Source organism: Hyperolius riggenbachi, chromosome 1 (assembly GCF_040937935.1).
Source record: "Hyperolius riggenbachi isolate aHypRig1 chromosome 1, aHypRig1.pri, whole genome shotgun sequence".
NCBI lineage: Eukaryota > Metazoa > Chordata > Amphibia > Anura > Hyperoliidae > Hyperolius > Hyperolius riggenbachi.
The window spans coordinates 274,577,250-274,601,232 of NC_090646.1; positions in this window are offsets into that span (position 1 = coordinate 274,577,250).

Consider the following 23,983-nt stretch of genomic DNA (forward strand, 5'->3'; position numbering starts at 1 on the left):
ATATCTCATAGGAGAAAAAATAGGAGTAAAAGTGAATTGCATATGGCCCCAGGGTTTTCTCCTGGGTGATATTTTCAAACTTGTCAATAAAATGACTTTTAAAGGGACTCCGAGCTCTAAAAAGAAACAAAATTGGTACTCACCTGGGGCTTTCTGTAGCCCACCGTAGGTCGGGAGGGACCGGTGTGGTCCTGGCTCCACTCCCGGTCCCTCCGCTGCATACCGGGGACACCCGCACAGGAAGGAAGTGAGTGCCCGACACTCGGCGCGGGTGTCCCCAGTGCAGTATGTGGCGGAGGGACCGGGAGAGTAGCCAGGACCACCGCCGAGGGACCTCCCGACCTACGGTGGGCTGCAGAAAGCCCCAGGTGAGTACCAATTTTGTTTCTTTTTAGAGGTCAGAGTCCCTTTAAATCACCAGCAAACAAAAAAAATAATCAAAATTTTGATAGTATGTTGTTACCTACTTTTTAATACTTTTTCCATTGCAAAGTTAAGGGCCTGTTTCCACTACACACAGATTGGATGCAGAAAAACTGACTCCAATGAATGCCTATGGGCCTGTTTCCACTAAACGCGATTTTTCTGATGCAGATTTTCCCATAGACATTCATTGGAGTCAGTGTTTCTGCATCCGTTCTGCATCCAATCTGCGTGTAGTGGAAACAGGCCCTTAGAGAAAATTCAGGAGAGAAAGTGAATTGCATATGAGCCCAGGGGCCATATGCAATTGACTTTTTCACCTGAGTTTTCTCCTAGGTAATACATTTTCATCTTTGATTTAAAATAATTTTTCCAGGACTTTTCAACTAAAAAAGTACCAAAAAGTAGGTGAAAAGGTACTATCAAAATTATTCGGAGTATTTTCTTGTTCTCTGATGGTTTGAAAGACATTTTATTACCAAGTTTAAAAATATCACCAAAGAGAAGACTCAGGAGAAAAAGTTAATTGCATATAGGCACAGGACCCATAAGCAATTCATTTTTTCTCCTGAGTTTTCTCCTAGGGGAATGGATATTTTCACACTTGTCAATAAGAATGCCTTCTAAACCATCAGCAAGCAAGAAAATACTCAAAATGATTTTTAAGGTACATTTTCACCTACTTTTTGGTACTTTTCTATTGCAAAGTGCTTAAAAGTTATTTTAAACTCAGGGCCCATATGCAATTGACTTTTTCTCCTGAGTTTTCTCCTAGGAGATCATTTTTCAACTGCTTTTTAAAATAACTTTTCAGCACAATGCTAATGAAAAAGTACCATTAGGCCTGGAACCCACTAGGAGCACTTTTCTGGGCATTTTGTGATTTGAATAGCTCTTGCTAATATAATGCTATGGGTGTGATCCCACTAGAGGGATGTGATTTTATAAAAAATACACCATAGCATTGCATTAGCAAGAGCTCTTTCAAATCACTCTTCTAAAAGGCTTCTGGTGGGTTTGAGTCCTCAAAATTATTTTGAGTAGTTTCTTACTTACTGGTGGCATAAAAGGCTTTTTATTGACATGTTCTGAAAATATCACCCCAGAGAAAACTCATGAGAAAAAGTGAATTGCATATGGGCCTAGGGCCCATGTGCAATTCAATTTTTCACCTGCATTATCGCCTAGGAGATAATTTCCATCTTCTCTTTAAAGGGACTCTGAGCATTGAATAAAACAAAATCTGAACGTACCTGGGGCTTTCTACAGCCCACCGTAGGTCGGGAGGTCCCTCGGCGTCCTTCTAGCTCCTCTCCCAGTCCCTGCTCAGAAATGACTCCTGGCGACACCGGGACCGAGTGTCGGGCTCTCTCTTCCTGAAAGATGATGTTAGTCGTCATCACGCCGGCCGCCTCGCGTCATCACGGCAGCCGGCGTGACAGTACTGATTAAACCGCGCATGCGCAGTACTGTCACGCCGGCTGCCGTGATGACAGGAGGCGGCCGGCGAGATGACGACTAATATTTTTCCGGGGCCCACGGGGGGTGGTGGGGGGGGGATGGGGGGCTGGGGGCGGGATTGGTTTAGCGTCCTAGTGGACAGTGTCGTGCACATCGGGTTACGGGGGGGGGGGGGCATAGCTAGCATAGTTGCCCCAGTATAGGGAGTTTAGTTTCCCCAGTATGGCTAGTACAGTTACCCCGTATAGCTAGTATAGTGCCCAGTAAAGCTAATATAGTGCCCAGTAAAGCTAATATAGTGCCCAGTGTAACTAGTATAGTGCCCAGTATAGGTAGGTAGTGCCCCAGTATAGCTAGTATAGTGCCCAGTATGGGTAGGTAGTGCCCCAGTATAGCTAGTAAAGTGCCCAGTATAGCTAGTATGCCCCAGTATAGTTAGTATGCCCCAGAATAGCTAGTATAGTGCCCCAGTATAGCTAGTATAGTGCCCCAGTATAGCTAGTATGCCCCAGTATAGCTAGTAAAGCCCCAGTACGACTAGTATAGTGCCCAGTATAGCAAGTATAGTGCCTCAGTATAGCTAGTATGCCCCAGTATAGCTAGTATAGTGCCCTAGTATAGTGCCCCAGTATAGCAAGTATAGTGCCCTAGTATAGCAAGTATAGTGCCCCAGTATAGCAAGTATAGTGCCCTAGTATAGTGCCCCAGTATAGCAAGTATATTGCCCCAGTATAGCAGCCCCCACCTCCCCCCGCGGCCGCCGCTGCAGTTACCTTGGCCGGCGGTCTTTCATATTCCCCTCTCTCTCTCTTCCCAGCGTGTGAGTCACAACAGCGCGCCCTGCGGCTGCTGTGATGGAGAGGGAGGAAGCAGGAAGGAGAGAGCGGTTCCCATAGTAACGGGGCGCCGCTACAGGAGGCCGCTCTTTCTCTCCTGCTTCCTCCCTCTCTATCACAGCAGCCGCAGGGTGCGCTGTTGTGACTCACACGCTGGGAAGAGAGAGAGAGGGGAATATAAGAGACCACGCGGCCGCCAAAGGTAACAGCAGCGGCGGCCGCGGAGGGGGCGGGGCGGTGGGGGCAGACAAGAGGACAGTCCCGTGGCCCAACTGAAAACGTCCTGCGGACCACCAGTGGGCCGCGGACCAAAGGGTTGGGGATCCCTGTCCTAGGAGATAACTTTCAGCTTCTCTTTAAACTAACTTTTCAGCATTTTACAATTGAAAAAGTACCAGATGTTGGTAAAAAGGTACTATCAGATTTTTTTGACTGTTTTCTTGCTTGCTGGTGGCTTAAAAGGCATTTTATGACAACAAGTTATTAAAATATCACCTACGAGAAAACTCAGGAGAAAAAGTGAATTGCATATGGCCCTCAGAGTATTTTTACTGTGGAACCATGCTGTTGTAATACATGACTAATGCCATGCATTGTCTTGCTGAAATAGGCATGACCTTTCCTGAAAAAGTTGTTGCCTGCATTGTAACATGCTTTGTTGCTAAAGACTTTGTATATGTACAGTATCTTTCAACATTAATGGTGTCCTCTGAGATGTGAAAGCATTAGGCACTAGTGCACTTAAACATTTTCATAAGGGGTTTGGGATTTTGAACTGTACATTAGTACAAACCAGGTGGTGCTCTTTAGGATCAATGAATTTTAAAAAAAGAATACAAAAATATTGATTTAACAGTCCACTGGACAGTACACCTTAAAAGGAAACTGAAGTGAGATCACAGAATGCCATCCTCATTCTGTGATAAAAATGCCAGTTGCCTGACTTTGGTGCTGATGCTCAGTCTCAAAATGGACATGCAAATCAGATGCCTTGACTCTGGTCTGGCTCCACTGGTTTTATGCATGCTTGTTGCAGGTGTGTGACTCAAAAACAACTAAAGCCAAAAGCTCAGCAGCTCAGCAGCTCAGCATAACAGCCAGGCAGCTGGCATTGCTTAGAAGAGAATGAAGATGGCAGTTCTCACAGCCCTGGATGAAATTTCTCTTTAAGGGCCCATTCACACTAGAGCGTCTTGCCGTGATTTTGGCAAAACGCTCAAACGCTAGCGCTTTCAAAAAGCACAAGTGTAATAAAACCCTTACTTGGGTGATTTGCGCTAATCGCCGCAAATCCCCCAAAATCGTGAAACGAAAACACGCCGCCTGCAGCATTTTCAGGCGATTTCCCAGCGATTGCGTTTCAGTGCTATAGAAGCGCTAAACGCGATCGCGTAAAAATCATCGTAGTGTTCAGTGATTTTTTCCACGTGAAATCGCGGAAAAATCACTCCTGCAAAACGCCGGCAAAAATTGCCAGCGCTTTGGAAACGCAAGTGTGAATGGGCCCTAAATGTGGAATCTGTCTAAACAAGCGATGATATAGCATACATTTTAAACTGGTCAACTTGAAATTCAGCTTTGAACACTCATAAGATCACACATAAACACACACACACACCAGTGGTGCATCAGCTAAGAGGTAACTAATCCTCTCATCAGTCTATAATTCACATTTATGCCAATAAAGGCTTGTCTTTGAAGCTGACATACAACTTTTATTCATACATAAAATGTGCTGACAACTCCTATGTGACTAATAAGCAAAAATTGGCCTTAATACATTAAACATGTGGTGAACGATCGGCTGGAAAAAGATGCTTTTCCTCTGTGTCACTTATTTAAGCCAGTAAGAGGAGATGGCCATAAATTACACATTGTAATGTAGACCACAGGGTGAAGACAAGGTAGATAAAACCTTTTCAGATCTCTTGAAGGCAATACATAATCTCTGGGTTTGCTTTTTGAAATATGACCTAGAGATGCTTTGTTTTTAAGATGTATAGCTTGTGTTCCACCTGTACCAAAAAAGATATAGCCAACAAAAGCAACACAATCATTTTAGAATAGTAATAAAAGTACATAATGCACATTGTTGGCTACAGTGCCATAATACAGTACCACAATAGATTGTGAGCTCCTCTGAGGGACAGTTAAGTGACAAGACAATATATACGGTGTACAGCGCTGCGGACGTTGTTCTACTAAATTCTAAATGAAAATAATAATACCATGTTGGCAATTGTTGAAATCATAATAATAATTTGAACATTTGTATAGCGCTTTTCTCCTGTCGGACTCAAAGCACTCAAGAGCTGCAGCCACTGGGACGCGCTCAGGAGGCCATCCTGCAGTGGTAGGGAGTATTGCCTTGAACTCCTTACTGAATAGGTACTGACCCTAGCCAGGTACCCTGGTCTCCCATGTCTCTCATGTCCTTAACCAGTACACTATCCAGCCACAGTGTATCATCTATCAAAAATGTTATAGCTTTAAATGTTAATATGATTTTAAAGGAACACTATCATGAAAATTGTAAACACATTTAAATAAGAAATACATTTCTTCCCAAGTAAAATGAGCCATATATCACTTTTCTCTTATGTTGCAGTTACTTACAGTAGGTAGTAGAAATCTGACAGAACCAACGGGTTTTGGAGTAGTCCATCTCCTCATGAAGGGGAGGGGGGGGGGGGGTTCTCAGGGTATCTCTATTTTCAAAAGCACTCAGTAAATGGTTGCTCCGTCCAACTGCCAAAAAAGTGTGAAGCGAACAGGGAGGCTGGCCAGCATCTTTGTATAAATCGTTCTCAGGGAGTGTCTTTAAAAAGAATAAAGGCCATGCTGAGAATCCACCTTGGAGTGGAGACTAACCCAAAACCTGATTTCTACTACCTACTGTAAGTAACAGCAACATAGGAGAAAAGTAATGTATGGCATTATACTTTTGAAGAAACGTACTTCTTATTTGTGTTTACATGTATTTTACATTTTACATTTTTTCGCGATAGTGGTCCTTTAAGTTGCTAATTAAACAACATTAAAGAAAGAAGTAGTGAACCACACTAAGTTTTTTTTTTTTTTAAATTATAAATATTTGGTTAACAACAATGCAAGAACATGGGTTTTAAATGCCACATGTAAATCTAGTAACTTTTAATAATTTAATAAGGCTATTTGATGTAATCATTGCACTCCACCATCATTTATTACACTTTACTGAAAGTCATTGAAGGGAAGCACTGGGCAAAAGTTTTCATTGTGTTTGTGCAGAGAATTGTAGAAACCAATCAGGAATGATTGTTTCAGGTGGTCGTTATCACAGGTCTACACTGGGCCTTTTACACATTGAAATAATTTGCAGACACATGCATATGGATACCTGCTATCGCAAAGTACGTATCAACAGAATATATGGGCCAGATGCAAGAAACTATGGTGATATTGCCATGTGCAAGCAGTGCACAGCAATATCACTGGTACTCACTGGTACTAACGCTAGCAGAGTTACCCATGTACTGCAGGTCGTGTTAATTGCGGAACATGCGGTACTCTGCTGGCACTGGTACAAGTAATATTGCTATCTATGCACTGTCTAAAGGCCTTGCAGATCACACTAGCATAAAATCAGCAATATAACACAAAAGTGTGGACAGGACCATAGTAGGCAATCACTGTAACATTTGAATGACCATAAGGAGGAAACCACCAACAACGTCTCCCTGATTATCTCACTTGTTTTCATGTACAATTTTGTAAACGTAAAACTGCTTTTCACCGTGAAACTTTGAAAACATTAAACTGTTGAATATCTCAAGTAAAATGTTTTACTGAGAATGACTAGAGAATAAAACATTTTAATTTGTAAGCTTAGCCCCACTAAGGAACAACTAGGAGCTGGAACTGTTTAACCTGCTTTGTAAAGCACCTTGGAAAATAATATTAATAATTAGGGATGGGACGAATCCACAATTTCTTCGAATCCGGATCCGAATCTATAAAGGTTCTCGAATATCTCGAACCTTTCGAATCCCGAATCTAACGAATCCTGCACATAAGAATTGTGCGATCCATGGTATAGTTGCCCGCAGTATAGGTACCCAGGCATAGGTAGCGAGGTAAAGGTGCCTTCAGTATAGCTAGCTAGGTATGGGTGCCTTCAATATGGGTAGCTTTCAGTACAGGTAGCAAGGTATAGGGGCCTTCAGTATAGGTAGCAAGGTATAGGGGCCCTAAGTATAGGTAGCAGGGTATATGGGCCTTCAGTATAGGTAGCAGGGTATATGGGCCTTCAGTATAGGTAGCAGGGTATATGGGCCTTCAGTATAGGTAGCAGGGTATATGGGCCTTTAGTATAGGTAGCAGGGTATATGGGCCTTCAGTATAGGTAGCAGGGTATATGGGCCTTCAGTATAGGTAGCAGGGTATATGGGCCTTCAGTATAGGTAGCAGGGTATATGGGCCTTCAGTATAGGTAGCAGGCTATATGGGCCTTCAGTATAGGTAGCAGGGTATATGGGCCTTCAGTAAAGGTAGCAGGCTATATGGGCCTTCAGTATAGGTAGCAGGGTATATGGGCCTTCAGTATTGGTAGTTAACTAGGTATAGGGGCCTTCAGTATAGGTAGGTAGGTAAAGGGACCTTCAGTATAGGTATATAGGGTATAGGGCTTTAAGTATAGGTAGGTATGTAGGTAGGTATAGGGGCCTTTAGGTAGGTAGGTATAGGGGCCTTTAGGTAGGTAGGTGAAGGGACCTTCAGTATAGGTAGCAGGGTATAGGGCCTTAAGTATAGGTAGGTATGTAGGTAGGTATAGGGGCCTTTAGGTAGGTAGGTATAGGGGCCTTTAGGTAGGTAGGTGTAGGGGCCTTTAGGTAGGTAGGTAAAGGGACCTTCAGTATAGGTAGGTATGTAGGTAGGTAGGTATAGGGGCCTTTAGGTAGGTGGGTAGGTAGGTGTAGGGGCCTGTAGGTAGGTAGGTAGGTATAGGGGCCTTTAGGTAGGTAGGTGTAGGGGCCTTTAGGTAGGTATAGGGGCCTGTAGGTAGGTAGGTGTAGGGGCCTTTAGGTAGGTAGGTAGGTAGGTATAGGGGCCTTTACGTAGGTAGGTAGGTAGGGGGGCCTGTAGGTAGGTAGATGGGTGGGTAGGTATAGGGGCCTTTAGGTAGGTAGGTAGGTGGGTAGGTAGGTATAGGGGCCTGTAGGTGGGTAGGTAGGTATAGGGGCCTGTAGGTAGGTATACGGGCCTTTAGGTAGGTAGGTATAGGGGCCTTTAGGTAGGTAGGTATAGGGGCCTGTAGGTGGGTAGGTATAGGGGCCTGTAGGTGGGTAGGTAGGTATAGGGGCCTGTAGGTAGGTAGATGGGTAGGTAGGTATACGGGACTTTAGGTAGGTAGGTATAGGGGCCTTTAGGTAGGTAGGTATAGGGGCCTGTAGGTAGGTAGGTAGGTAGGTATAGGGGCCTGTAGGTATGTATAGGGGCCTGTAGGTAGGTATAGGGGCCTCCCATGCCTCCTCCGCTCACCGCCAACCCCCCTCCCAGGCCTCCTCCGCCCCCCCGTGCCTCCTCCGCTCCCCCTGTGCCTCCTCCGCTCCCTCCCCGTGTCTCCTCCGCTCACCCCTGCATGAATATCTACTCACCTGTCCGTGGAGTGCAGAGCGGCAGACCTCTTCGATACTTCCCTGTTCCCTCTAGTGGCCGGACCGGCTCTTACTGATGACATCATTGTAAGAGCCGGTCACTAGGGGGAACCAGGAAGTCGGCGAGAGGTCTGCCGCTCTGTGCGCTCCGCTCAGGTGAGTTGATGCTGGCGAACGGAGGAGGCGCGGGGGGGTCGGAGAAGGTCGGGGGAGGACGAGTGCGGGCGGGGGGAGCGGCGTATGCGGCGATGCAGCGTCGGGATTCGGCGGATTCGGAAAGTGAAAAATGGCGTCGGGATTCGAATCCACGAATCTCGAATATTTCCCAATATTCGAGGGATTCGTGGATTCGCCGGATTCGTCGTCCCACCCCTATTAATAATGTTCATGCAAATATATGCTGCTCACACTGATATCTCACACCCTTAAAGAAATATGGTGTGGGAAAAATGCACTTGCCTTAAAATTCTGATGAGCCTGTGGCACCTGCACTGTATAAATCAAGAGTATTTGGTTCAAGGCTATATGTTGTATTGTCATACAGCTTTCTTCTCTCTGTAAGGTCGCAGACAAGGGTATCATTTTCACCATAACAAGATCAACTTTAAAGTCAGTGATAAATATCTCAAGACTAAAATGGTATATAAAAATGCTTTCTGGTTTGAAAGCACTGATCATAATAATAATCATTGAGTGTAAACAGAATTAAGGGGAATACCATTTTTTTTTAAATTTGTAAATAACGGATAACAACATACTGTATGTTCTCTACTGTTTATTAGTAGTGAGCGAAACAGTCATCCTTTGCTTCAACAGTGTCCTAGGACACATTCACATTAGTAAGTGCTTTGAAATGCATTAAAATACTTGAATTAAAACCCATGAATTGGTCATTGAGTTTTTGTGTATTTCCACACATTTCCATGAGTTTCAATGAGTTTTACTGCATTGTCAAACCACTGTGAAGTGACGTAGAGGGAAAGGAAACCATTTGATTCAGCTGGGCTTATCTACACAATCCATGTGCTGAAACTCACATAGCATGCATTTCTATGAGTTTTAATCACTTCCGACGAGTTGAAATGCATGCACAGCAACCCACTGTTTTAGTGTGAATGTTAAAATGAAAGTCTATGGACTTTCATGTTACCGGGTTTAATGCACACTATGTGCAGTGCGTCAAAACTCACTGCAACTCACATAGTGTGAATGAGCTCTTATCTAGGCACTTTGAACAGGAACAGCATGCATAGCACTGCTTTGTTTAAAGGATACCACAACTGACATGTGGCATAATGAGATAGACATGGGTATGTACAGTGCCTAGCACACAAATAACTATGCTGTGTTCCTTTTTTTCTTTCTCTGCCTGAAAGAGGTAAATATCAGGTATGTAAGTGGCTGACTCAGTCCTGACTCAGACAGGAAGTGACTACAGTGTGACCTTCACTGATAAGAAATTTCAACTATAAAACACTTTCCTAGCAGAAAATGGCTTCTGAGAGCAAGAAAGAGATTAAAAAAGGGGGAATTTCTTATCAGTGAGGGTCACACTGTAGTCACTTCCTGTCTGAGTCAGGACTGAGTCAGCCACTTACATACCTGATATTTACCTCTTTCAGGCAGAGAAAGAAAAAAAGGAAAACAGCATAGTTATCTGTGTGCTAGGCACTGTACATACCCATGTCTATCTCATTATGCCACATGTCAGTTGTGGTATCCTTTAAATAAGAGTATACAAACAAAAAGGAGGACATTCCGCTGCACCAAGGCTGGGTAAAAGCTTTTTCTTCAACTTTATTGACACATCAGTAAGCACATACAAGGCTGACGCGTATCAGAGCTCTGGAAGGCTCCTTAATCATAGCCAGCATACACATAATCACCACAAGTTTAAATAGTCAGGTGCTCACCCACAGAGGGCGTGGCTACCTCTCTTAAAGAGACATAGACAAATTTCACATATAAAAAGATAAACATAATCAATGTTGTCACGGAACAGCCGTGAGAAACGAGAACGCAATCGGTTTATTGCGCCGATTGCCCGTGAGTGTAGTCAGGCCAGCGATTTAGAGACTGACATTCCTGTTTTTTTTTAAATAGGCAGTTTTTTTCCCCTGTTAGCAGCTGGCAGGAAGACTGGCCCTGTGACTGCTGATTAAGCCAGAGGTGTAAACTCAAAGTTTGTCTAAGCTGATCTCACATTCAGATGTTAATTGAAGGAGCCAACAGGGCCTTTCATAGAGGGAGATCCCAAGAAGCAGACACAGCTGGACTCCAGTCAGCCTGGCTCCAGCCTTAGCAGGAAGAAATGAATGTACTATATAATCTTTTGCCCATTTACAGAATACAATAAATAGGGTGGTTATGAGAGCGGTATCATTGGATCCGTAGGGTCATGCTGGATCTCTTGATACCAGTCGAGAGGGGCCCGGGGCCCCTACAACCCAGGTATGAATCTACCCAGGACCCTGATCTGCTGCACTAGCCATGTCGGATATCATATTAATCTGTATTTTCCACCAAGTATGAAGCTGCTACCCCCCTACATATAACGTGTATGGTTCAGGAGTTACAGCATTTCATAAGTTTAGCCCTAAAATCTCTCAGAGGGAATGGACTGGCATTGGTTGGTGACTCAGAGGGGCCGGCATTGCCACACCCCCAAACCAGCTTCATCAAAAGCACCTGGCCAGCAGGCGGGCTGCGAGTCCTCCCATTCCATCCATCTGAGAACATCCTGCGGCCAGCCAGAGGACATAGGGCTGGTGGCCATTTTGCTGACCCATCTGAAACAAAGGACACATGTGCTAGCGGCCATCTTGATTGGCATCTTCTGTAACCTGGAACAAAGAATTCTGCTGAACTTTGATTGAAACGAAGAGCTTTAAGAACTTGAAACCGTTTTGCTTGAACTTTATGATTTTCCCACAAAAGGACATATTTCCACAAACCATAAGTATTTTCTCCCTTTTTATTTCATACTGGCTATTACTGTCTTAATAATTGTGATTTTAATAATTGTCTGTATATATTAATTATTTATATTGCGTGAATAAACGACTTTCTCCAAGTCATTCACTGTCCGCTACCCTGCTTATCAGCACACACAGAACTGATCCCGGGTCTCTGAAGATACGCTACTGTTTGTTTGTTGTTGGCTAGACAGAATATCGTGTGTTTAACCGTTTTATTCGCAGGATTAGTCAGTCAGTGGGCTCCTCGGTCCCATGGTAACCGCGGTGGTGGCAGATCTACCCTGAACCAGTGGGTGAAGTTGTAATCACCCGTATCTCACAGGCGCCCTCGTGGTTTGTCTGCGGCTAATTCTTAGCGGTTCCTGCGCATTGACTGCGACCAGAGTTCGCACGATCTGTGCGCTGGCACCGCTTAGAAGGCCAATTGCGGTCAGCCACTAGGGCTCCTGTGACAAATGTATAAAATCCAGTATATAAAAAACCAGAAATGACATGGTTGGGCACCAGATATGAATACACAATAAACATAAGTTCTTCAGATTGTATCATACACAATATATAATATATAATACATGTCACATGATATGACAAGGAGGTAAACAAGATTGAGGACGCTGTTGAAAAAATGGAAAGAAGAGAGAAGGAAAGAAAGGAAGAGAGGAGAAACAGACCTATACTCTGAAATAGTTATATTCTTACATCATAAGTTAAACTGATATCCATTTTGGAGTTCAACCCTGTGGGCAAACGTGTGCCCAGCCTCCATATCCAAAAGGCCTCGCGTTTGAGTAATAGCCTGCGTAAATCACCCCATCTAGGTGAAGGAACCACTCTCTCTACACCCTCAAAGGTAAAGCTAGTCATGACACCCTGATGTTCCCTCAAAAAGTGCTTGGATACACTGGAGATCTGGGTGACATATGCTTCATTTCTCAAACATCTACCCGATCCGTTATAGTGTTCCGAGATGCGTTGTCTCAGAGGACGGGTAGTGCATCCCACGTACTGCAGACCACAAGCACCGCAGGTGATAAGGTATATAACATTAATAGAATTGCAATTGATGTATTGTTTTATTTCAAACTTCTCTCCTTTTGAGATGGAAAGAATCTCCCGCGTTTGGTTGTGGACTCGACAGTACCTGCAGGTGCTATACCCGCATTTGTAGGAACCTTTATAGGACAGCCAGGTAGGTACTGGTCTCGAAGAACTGGAGAAAAAGCTCGGGGAAAGACGGGTCCCCAAGGTGGGGGCACGGCGTGCTGAAAAGGCACATCCCTCATTCAGGATCTTGCAAAGTTTGGGGTCCGAATGTAGGACAGGCAAATTCTTTTTTGCAATATTGACAACTTTATTGTACTCCAAACTGTATGGAGTTGAAAAGGTCAGATGTCTCTTTTGCCTAGTCCCGCACCCCACACCCGTGCTCAGCAGGTCCTGACGGTTTTTATGTAGTACCCGCTGTCTCGCTTGTTTAATCAATTGGTTATTGTAACCCCGCTCCCGGAGCCTCCCCTCCACCAAATCCAGCTCCTGGCCCAGTATACCCGGGTCAGAACAGTTGCGCGCCACTCTCATCATTTCTCCATAAGGAATTGCCCTCAGGGTATGGCTCGGATGGTAGCTAGATGCTAATAAATATATTCATATCTGGTGCCCAACCATGTCATCTCTGTTTTTTTTTATACTGGATTTTATACATTGATTATGTTTATGTTTTTATATGTGAAATTTGTCTATGTCTCTTTAAGAGAGGTAGCCACGCCCTCTGTGGGTGGGCACCTGACTATTTAAACTTGTGGTGATTATGTGTATGCTGGCTATGATTAAGGAGCCTTCCAGAGCTCCGATACACGTCAGCCTTGTATGTGCTTACTGATGTGTCAATAAAGTTGAAGAAAAAGCTTTTACCCAGCCTTGGTGCAGCGGAATGTCCTCCTTTTTGTTTGTATGCCTTGAGACCTGTGATTCCTGCTCCCTCGGTTTGTACAGCGGTGGTTGTAGCGTTCCTTCCTTTTGCTACTAAATAAGAGTATACTGCATAGGGGACACTGTAATATGGATAAATTGCGGCAGTCCACTTACTTCCCTCCCCCAATCCACGCACCATGTTGCTGAAGCCATAATTCCACTAAGCCATGGCTAAACAAAGGCTTTGTCTACCTCCCAAGGCCCCCTCATAGGGTTAGGGCTCAAAGCCCATTGGTAGGGTCATAGCCAGCTTTGTTTCTGGCAATGGACCATGACTTCAAATTTAGCTAAATGTTTTTATGTTTTTTTACTTTTAGCATGATCCTCATTCTCCACTGGAGAGAACCTCCTATTCATTTCAAAACCCCTTATTAAGTTAATTTTATAACTACCATCAGAAATCAAGATAAAATGTATAGTCCATTGAACCTGACTGGGCAATCCCGAATCACTTTGCTAACTGTTGAGCGATAAAAGCGATTGTATTGGTGTAGCACTTTGCAAAGACTCGATAACATGGATTGCATTGAATTTGTTTCATATCACAGTGGGAGATGTACCTCACAGACTCACTGTTCATCGTCATGGGCTACTTCAATAAGGCCAGCCTTCGCCAGGAGATGCCACGTTATCACCAGCATGTAGCCTGCCCCACTAGGGGCCAAACACCCTTGGCGGCCCCATGGGCGGCTCTTGGCTCCTCCGACCACTGTATCATCCATCTTATCCCCACCTACAGGAGGCATCTGGAATCAGCGAAACCAACCCTCAAGTCCACCAAAGTGTGGTCAGACGAGGCCAAGCTCCGACTCCAAACCTGTTTTGACTGCACCAACTGGAAGTCCCTGGAAGCGCCAAACCTGGACAAGTGGGCAGATAATGTTGCCTCATACGTCAGGTTCTCTGAGGACTCTTGTGTACCATCCAAATTCTTCAATGTCTACACAAATAACAAACGGTGGTTCTCCAAAAAAAAACACGGCAACTGCGGAAGTGCAAAGAGGTCGCACACAGGTTGGGCAACCAAGAGGACTACAGAAGGGCGAGAAACACCTGAAGCGAGAACTGAGAGCCGCCAAAAAGGAATACGCTGAAAGGTTGAGGCATAACCTGAGCTCAAATGACTCACATGCTGTATGGGAAGGGATTTAAGGCTGCCACTAACTACAACCCCCCCCCCCCCCCCCAACAGGCACCACCCAGCCCTGAACTAGCATAAGATTTTACCAAATTTTACTGCAGAGTTGAAGGACAGGCAGCACCTGGTCAGCACCTATCATACCTACTTCCCCTCCTGGCTGTAATAACAGAACAACGCCATGGACCAACCCTTTACACTGGTGGTGGATGAGGCCGATGTCCTGTGCCTCCTGTCAACATTACTCCAGTAAAGCCTCCGGCTCCGACGGCATGTCCCCAGTCTGCCTGAAAACCTGCTCTCGGCAACTTGCTCCCATCCTCTCCGCCATTTTCACCAAGTCACTAAAGGAAGGCAAGATCCCTGCATGCTTCAAAAGGTCTACTATCATACCGGTCTCTAAGAAGCAGGGGGTCTCTGATCTTAACAACCCGTGGCCCTGACATCCATCATTGTGAAAACCCTGGAGCGGGCAGTCCTATCCTTCCTTAAAGGGAATGTCCAAGCAAAATAAAAAAATGAGTTTCACTTACCTGGGGCTTCTACCAGCCCCATGCAGCCATCCTGTGCCCTCGTAGTCACTCACTGCTGCTCCGGTCCCCCGCTGGCAGGGACGCATTGCGTACATTTTTATGCATTCCCGCGAGTGCAGGAACAGTAACACATACATTTTCACGCATTACTGGTTCAATGCGTAAAAATGTACGCATTGAACCAGTAACGCGTAAAAATGTATGTGTTAATGTTCCTGCACTAGCGGGAATGCGTAAAAATGTACGCAATGCGTCCCGCCGACCTCCGAGGTCGGCAAGCTGCCAGCGGGGGACTGGAGCAGGAGTGAGTGACTACTAGGGCACAGGATGGCTGCATGGGGCTGGTAGAAGCCCCAGGTAAGTGAAACTCATTTTTTTATTTTGCTTGGACATTCCCTTTAAGCTCTCCACTTTGCCCCTTTTGGACCCCTATCAGTTCGCCTACAGGGCAAACAGGTTCACGGACGATGCCATAAACATCTGCCTGGAGTTCTTCTATGACCACTTTGACAGACCAGACGCGTATGCCAGAATACTACTCCAGTACTTTAGCTCGGGCTTTTATACCATCTGCCTACATATTCTTCAGGATTATCTAGCTGCACTTAATGTCCATCCCGGCCTATGCCTGTGAATCACGGACTTTCTCACCAACAGGACCCACGTCGTCAAGCTGGGGGACATCCACTCAAAAGTAATGACAAAAAACACTGGCTTACAATCTAAGGGAGAGGGGGGAACTGACTGTCTTAACTACTTGGCGACCGCTTCACGCTGATGGGCGAGCATGCGGCGCCAGCCCCAAGACCGCCTAACGCCGATTGGCATAAAGTCCTGGGGCGGGGATTTGCAGGAGATCTTGCGCATCTCCGCTTGGATGACAGAGCTCAGCTCCATCATCAGTCTCCCAGCGGCAGTTGCCGCTAGAAAACTGTTAGATGGCAAAGCCGCTGTCTATTAGCACAGTACAGCGCTATGATTTATGGCAGCACTGTACTGGGGACAGCCCCCTCTAAAGGCTCAGCAGTGATCGGCTTTAATTGTGACAAAATTACTGCAATTTTGCCCCAATTGCGCCATGAACCACTGGGTGTAACAGCAAGATTGCACGAAAAATTGCGCAGACCAGCGATTGCGATTGCAACAAAAACATATCACATTAATGGAAAAACAGCACTGCGATTTACATGTTAATGGTGATTTACATGTTATTCTACTTTTTGTAGCAGATATCAGCAAGTGGAAAATTAGCCTTATTGCTGTTGTCGGTCCAATATCATCTGAAAACATTATGGAGATTTCCCTTGCTTTGTGAATTGATTGACAGTCCTGTGAATATGTATGCAGCGCATAGCTCAGTTTCTTTATGTTCTTGGAGTATTGTTGTAAATAAGTACTGGATGCTGCAGACTAAGAGCTATGAAACATACAGCTCTCCTATTCATGGGTAAGGCTTTCTACTAACATTTTCCCACACAAAACACAGGCAAGCGTACTGTCACCATACTATAGTGATTCTTTAAAGTTGTTGAAGTTCAAAGTGTGACATCGTTACACAGGACTTCCTATAATGAGCATGTTTGTCCCTCAGTAATGTGTTTCTCTCTTTATCCGACAATCCCATTTAATTCCAAGAGGTTTTCTATCATCCATCCGCTTCTGTCATTAAACAGCTTGCTCACTCAATCCTGGATTAAAGATGTACAAACTTCAAAGTGGAGATGAATTAACCATGCACGAGGGTTAAATCGGGTCCATTAACTTTCTACTATTACATTATAAAAACATACAAATGACTTTGGGTAGTGCAACTAGAAAGGTTATAGATAATGCCATGCACTCAGAAGATCTTATGTAGTTTGTTACACTCTTCAGAATGTTTGGTTTGTGGAATTGTGCGATTAAATCTTGTACAATATATATTGCCTTCTTAAAACAGAAGGAATTTGTCATAATTTAGCTTTAAGTGAGCATCTGCGATTTCCCATGATGCATCATTCGCAACAAGTTAGAAATCCTAGCAATACTAAGTGGACATGTGGTGACATAATAGATAATTTGAATTTACTGTTATTCAAAACTGTATATATTAATGTTTAATGGCTGCAGTGATACAAGCTTCTAAAATGTATGCCCTTTTTACCCTTGCTGGTTAAACCTGCATTGCATTACCCTTTGCTACCGCAAGAGCAATGCAAGCTTAAAGGAATACTATCGATACCCAAGTGTTCTAAAATGACAGTGTGCAAATAATGCTGTGTAAACATTTTCCTACTTTTCATGTTAAATATCAGAGGCAAAAGCTGTAATTTATTGAAGGTAGGATTTAGCTATATTGGGACAAATCAATTGCAGAAGGGGTGTCTGCTTCAATGCACAGCCAGAGTTGCATATCAGACTACAGAAAGCAAATATCAAATATATCAAACTCTGATAGCAAAAACAGTATGAAAAGCTGTGACAGTTACATTTCCTCTGCTCTCTTCAGACACGTCAGTCAGAAACACAGGACACAGAAGCTGCAGCTGTTGGGAGCTCTCTTCTCTGTCACACACAGAGCTACACATAGAGTTAACCGATGAAGTGTCAGCCGTCAGTTTTGGCGTCAGTAAAGTTTTAAAGTATTTTGTAAACAATGAAGTTGCTACTAAAATGTATACACCAGTACTTAGGGCTCTTTCACATTAGGGCAGATTTTCTGCTTTTCAACGCAACGGGTAAAGTTTGCGTTATCCAAGGTAAAATGAAAGTCCATAGACTTTCATTTTAGCTTTCACATATAACGCTGCGTTTTTGTGCGTTGCGTTACACTGCAGCAGGCGCAGTTTTTCGCCCGACGCTAGCTTTATGCGTTACAATGTTGGTCAATGTAAAACGCACACTATGCACGTTTTTAAACCGTTAACGCAGGCAATCAGTCCCAGAATGCATCAGAGGAACAATGTAGAAAGTTGAAAAGAAAAAGAAAAAAAATTTACCTGCGTCTTCCTATGTGCTGTAACGCATTGAAAACGCATTAAAAACGCACACTCACTGCAGTGCAACGCATATCAAAACGCATACAACAAAACGTATGCTTTGAGCGTTCTCCAACGCAAGCTCTGATGTGAAAGAGCCCTTAGCAGCACTTCCCAAACAATTCCTGTGTCAATTGAAAAAAATATGTGAATCGATAGTATTCCTTTAAGGAGACTTGTTAACTGAATGCGGTCTGTTGCAGTGTGTCGGAAGTATCCAATCTGACCCATGCGCTCCAGGCACCGCGCATGGAGCCTGCTGTAATGGAAGTCTTTGGGCGACGCAGATAGTGTAAACAAAAAAGCTCAGTGCATCGGGCCCCCGCATGCGCAAACCAACGGGAATCCCAGTGACCTACTTCCTGCTCTATTGGCACACTCATATATGATTGTTATGTATTGCAATGCGTAGTGGCAGGAGCATCACACTGCATCTCAACGCAAAAAAATAAGTGTAAAACCAGCCTCAAAGTAACATTTAAACTTTCTTAATAAATGTTTATAAATGTCCAGCGCTGCGTAATATGTTGACGCTTTATAAATACAATCAATAATAATAATAATAATAAATAATAATAAATGTTGAGCCAAGACCTGGCCTTCTTTTTCCTCCAAGTTGTTTCACTATTGGTTATTTGTGTTGGAGACATGTGGCATAATGCACTACAAGCTGTAACAAAGAGAGGGGCTATTATAATAACACTGTTTAGCCACCTTTTTTATAAACCCACCCATTTTTTAGACCACACCCCCTGCAAAAAAACAACTAATTAAACTTTCTATGAACCTTTTATTCCTCCTTTTTACCTTTCCAAATGGTTTTTATTATGATTGCGATACTAGGAAAAAACAAGTAATTAATGCATAAATTATGCCTTTCAAAATGTCCAAATGGAATATCATCACCATACATTGTTGCTGAAACACAATTTAAGTTTTATGATTAATTTGATAAATAGCCTTTTATTTATTTTAAAAACAGCATTTTTATTTTAAAAATATGATGGTTGAAAACTTAGAAACTGTATTTTTATTTCATTGTTTTTTCTTTAAAATGCATAGGAAATAAAAAAATTACTAGAGAAACCAAAAAAGCACCCAATAAAGAAAGTCTACTTTGTCCCAAAGAAATGTATCAATGTTTATATAATAAAGTTTGATAAATAATGAGTTATGGCTGATAAAATCGGGACATACACATAATGTCCAAACTGCTGTAGTACATAAGGGGAAAATGGGTCAAGCTGTAAAGAGGTTACAAAAGGCACACACTGTAGTCAGCATAGACAAAGTAATGTTTACCAGGGCCGGATTTGTACTTTTTACCGCCCAAGGCCCACTGTCCCCAGAGGCCCCCCCCCCTCCAACAACCTCTCAACACCCCCAAACATGCACTCTCTTTTTCAACCTGCAAAAAGTCTTAACGTGAACCTGTGAACACACAAAAAAACTCAACCTGCAAGTAAACCCGAGGTGAGAGGGCTATGAAGGCTGCCCTATTTATGTCCTTTTAAACAATACCAGTTGCCTGGCAGCCCTGCTGATCTATTTGGCTACAGTAGTGTCTGAATAACACCAGAAACAAGCATGCAGCTTATCTTGTCAGATCTGACAATAATGTCAGAAACACCTGGTCTGCTGCTTGTTCAGGGGTTATGGCTAAAAGTATTATAGGCAGAGGGTCAGCAGGAAAGCCAGGCAACTGGTGTTGTTTAAAAGGAAATAAATATGGCAGCTCCATATCCCTTTCACCTCTGGCTCACTTTAATAAAACCTCCTGGTTAACACTGTTCCTGCACTCCCCTTGCAACACTGAATCCCCAGTTCAAATCCCAGCCAGGTCACCATCTGCAAGGAGTTTGTATGTTCTCACCATGTTTGTGTGGGTTTCCTCTGGGCACTCCGGTTTCCTCCCACAATCCCAAAAACATACAGATAAGTTAATTGGCTTCCTCCTAAAAATTGGATACATACATAGACATATGACTATGTATACTCTGTAAGCAATCCAAAATAATAATAATATTCAGGACCCCCCAGTAAAGATAGCCAGATGCTGCCCCCATTTTAGTATAGGTACTAGCCAGGTGCTACCCCCCCCCCTGTATAAGTAGTGAGGTGCTGCCCCCCTTCCTTAGTTTAGGTAGTCAGGTGCTGCCCCCCTTAGTATCTTAGTATAGGTAGGCAGGGATGGATTTAGGCCAAGGCCGCCTAGGCCATGGCCTAGGGCACCACAGGAGCAAGGGCACCAAAGCAGCAGGCTAAACTGGTGCAGCATTTGCAAGCCTGCAAATACTGCAATGCAGGGATCTCAGGCGAGCACCTGACCGGGGTAACTCTGCTGCTATCCGCCTGTGAAGCAGCGACCTTGCTCTCTGTGCAAGTTTGCATTGTGGCCAGTGGCTATGAGCTTGGGCAGAATTAGAGACGGAAAGGAAGAGGAAGCTTCTGCACTGGAGATAAGCTGAGAAATGAGTGACACTGATGGCTGCTGCAGCTACGTATACTGAAGGTGGCGGGGGGAGGGATTGAGGGAGTCATCTGGCTACCTATAGTGGGGGGAAAGTGGGAGGGGGCATCAAGCTACCTATTTTGGGGGGAGGGGGTCATCAGACTATCTATACTGGAGGCGGCTGGTGACATTGGCTTTGGGCGGTAAAGAGTACAAATCCGGCCCTGTAGGTAGGCAGGTGCTACCCCCCTTCTTAGTATAGGTAGACAGATGTTGTCCCCTATTGCCCTCCCCTTTAGTATAGGTAGCTAGATGCTATCTCCCTCCACCCTCCCCCAATAAAATTAGCATAGGAAGCTAGATGCTAACATTACCCTCCCCCCCCCATTTCCATAGGTAGCCAGAAGCCATGCTGTGTCCCCCACCAAATCCCCCCCCCATTTCCATAGGTAGCCAGAAGCTATGCTGTGACCCCCACCAAATCCCCCCCCATTTCCATAGGTAGCCATAAGCCATGCTATGTCCCCCACCAAATCCCCCCCCCCCATTTCCATAGGTAGCCAGAAGCCATGCTGTGTCCCCCACAAAATTCCCCCTCCCCATTTCCATAGGTAGCCAGAAGCCATGCTGTGTCCCCCACAAAATCCTCCCCCCCATAGTTAGCCAGAAGCCATGAGGTGTCCCCCACCAAATCCCCCCCCCCCATAGGTAGCCAGAAGCCATGCTGTGTCCCCCACCAAATCCCCCCCCCATTTCCATAGGTAGCCAGAAGCCATGCTCTGTCCCCCACCAAATCCTTCACATCCCCCCCCCCCCCCCCCGCAGGGCAGACAGTCCTTGTCTTCTGTCCCTCTCCCTCCCTTCCCTGATCCTCCCCCCACACTTACCCGCAGAATAGCAGCAGAGACCGCCACTTTACCTCCCCAGGCTCCAGCACCGAAGCTTCCTTTGTCCCGCAGCTGCTATGCGCCTCTCTCTTGCTGGCGATTCCCACCATGTGACTCACCGGTAACCTGCCAGCGGGTCACATGGGAGAGATGCTGACTGGAAAAAGATGCGCCCAGCGGCAGCGGGACAAAGGAAGCTTCAGCGCTGGAGCCTGGAGAGGTAAGGTGGCTGTCTCTGCTGCTACTCTGTGGGTACGTGCGGGGGGAGGATCAGGGAAGGGAGAGAGAGAGGGGCGCTGAGCGAAGGGATGTGGCCGCTAACAGGAAGCTGCACAGCGCTGCCCGGGGTTCACAGCAGGCTCACTCTCTCCACCAGTGTGCACCACGTCAAGCCCACATAATGAAGGGGCAGCTGTGGACTCGCAACTTGCAGTCAACCTGTCACCGCCCGCCCCTATAACTCTGATGGATTCTGGCGCCCTAGGAACGGGCCTTGGTGGCCTGCCCCCAAATCCGGCCCTGATGTTTACTGTACATGCTGGACTGCACTTACTATGGAGGAGTAGGGTTTACATTAGAGCTATATATGGCGTAGAGTGCTTTAATAATAATAATAATTCCTTTTTTAGTATAGCGCTTTTCTCCTGTCGGACTCAAAACGCTTGCGAGGCAGCCACTAGAGCGCACTCAGTAGGCAGTAGCAGTGTTAGGGAGACTTGCCCAATGAACTTCTTACTGAATAGGTGCTGGCTTACTGAGTAGGAAGAGCCAGGATTTGAACCCAGGACTCCTACATCAGAGGCAGAGCCCTTAACCATTACACTATCCAGCCACCTTTGTTAACCTTAGGAAAAATACAGGAGGGGTTATGTATTGACTGCAGCACAACAATTACAGAGCAGTGAGGTGTGCTTGAACTACACTTTGGGTAGGGTGGGAAAAGGCAGGGCTGAGCTGATTACAATAGGACAGTTGTAAGGAAGGAGAGGTTGATTGTAGGGGTCCAACTGTAATAATGCATAAGGTAAGTAAAGGTAGCCATACATCTAGCGATGATGGCTGGGCAGAGTCGAACCAAGAGACAAAACTCTCTCTGATAGAATCTGATTAGAGAGAGATTCTGCCCATACAACCACAGGCCGATTCCTGATCAATTTCATGCTGAGATCTCTCGGGAATCAGAAGAGCCTTTCACGTCCCCCACATTCACCACTGTTCCCTAATGTATAAATGTAGATTTATATGTATATGTATGTGCATTTATACATTACCAGTCCTGTGTCCGTGCTCTTCCTTATACACACTGGCCGGCGCAGCGACTTGTGACATCACATGCACGCCGCCATGCTATGCATCGGCAGCATGTATGGGAAGTGTAATGGACAGCGGTGTATTCAAAAGAAGATAGGCACCGTGACACAGGACAGGTTATGTATAAATTTGTCACTAGTCCCGATATCGCTTACCATTACCACCATGCACATGACCAACCACAATGGCCTGACATCTTGCAGCATGCCTGACCAATTAATGCGACCAATTTCGGCATGAAATTGGTCATATTGTTCATCGGGCAAGTACTTGGCGGCACCAATTTTTATTTGATACGATTATAATAATGAGGATTGGATGGTCAATCGGCCGCCATGTCGTCTGATGTATGGCCACCTTAAAACTTTTAAGCAACCTGGAGGTGTGAAAAAAATAAAACAAAAAATGGTCCAGAGACAGGGGCGTAACTAGAAGTCATCAGGACCCCCTGAAAGAATATGGATGCCCCCTCCCGGGTGCCCTGTCAGGGCAATTTTGGGGGGGGGGGGAGGGGGTGTCGCAGCATGAGGGGAGAGCATTGGACATCGGTGGGGAGGGGAGCCATTCCCACCCCTCCCTCACCTCGGGCTCTCCCCTCAGCGCTCCCCCTCCAGCATCTATTACTGGCAGCAGCAGCGGCAGGCAGGACACATACCTCCATCCACCGCCGGAGGTTCCGATCTGTAAGTGCTTAAAGCTACTTCCTGTTTAAACAGGAAGTAGCACGAAGCACTTAGAGATCAGAGACCTCCGCGGTGGATGGAGGCATGTATAGCTGCTGCCGCCAGTAATAGATGCAGGAGAGGAGTGCAGAGGGGAGAGCCCAAAGTGAGGGGGGGACTGTCCCCCCTCCCTGCCAATGTGCAATGCTCTCCCCTCATGCTGCGACCCCTCCTGCCCCCCCAAAACAGCCCTGAGCGGGCCCCAGAGGGGCCCCGGTCTACCCTGTGGGTGCAGGCGCTGCATTCCCTATTGTTACGCCCCTGTGCTGAGACCTCCCAGATCCTCACAGAGCCCAGTGTTCCAGCGCAGTGTCCCTCTTCCTCTCCTGGTCAGACTCCTTGCTGTGGATGAGCACATTCGGATGGCATACATGAGTAAGGTTTTCTCACACACATTTAAAAAGAAATCTACAAACCTACAAATCTGGGCGCAGGGTGAAGGTGCTAGTAGAATATTGGCAATATTAATGATATTTTACCAGTGGGTGCTGGATAATGCCGATAGTAGGATATTTGTAATATTACTGATAATTTACTATCACTTTACGTGACTTACTTCCCACACTAACCCTTCCCCTACCTACTCCTAACTCTAACCCTATGCTTAACCACTTGCCG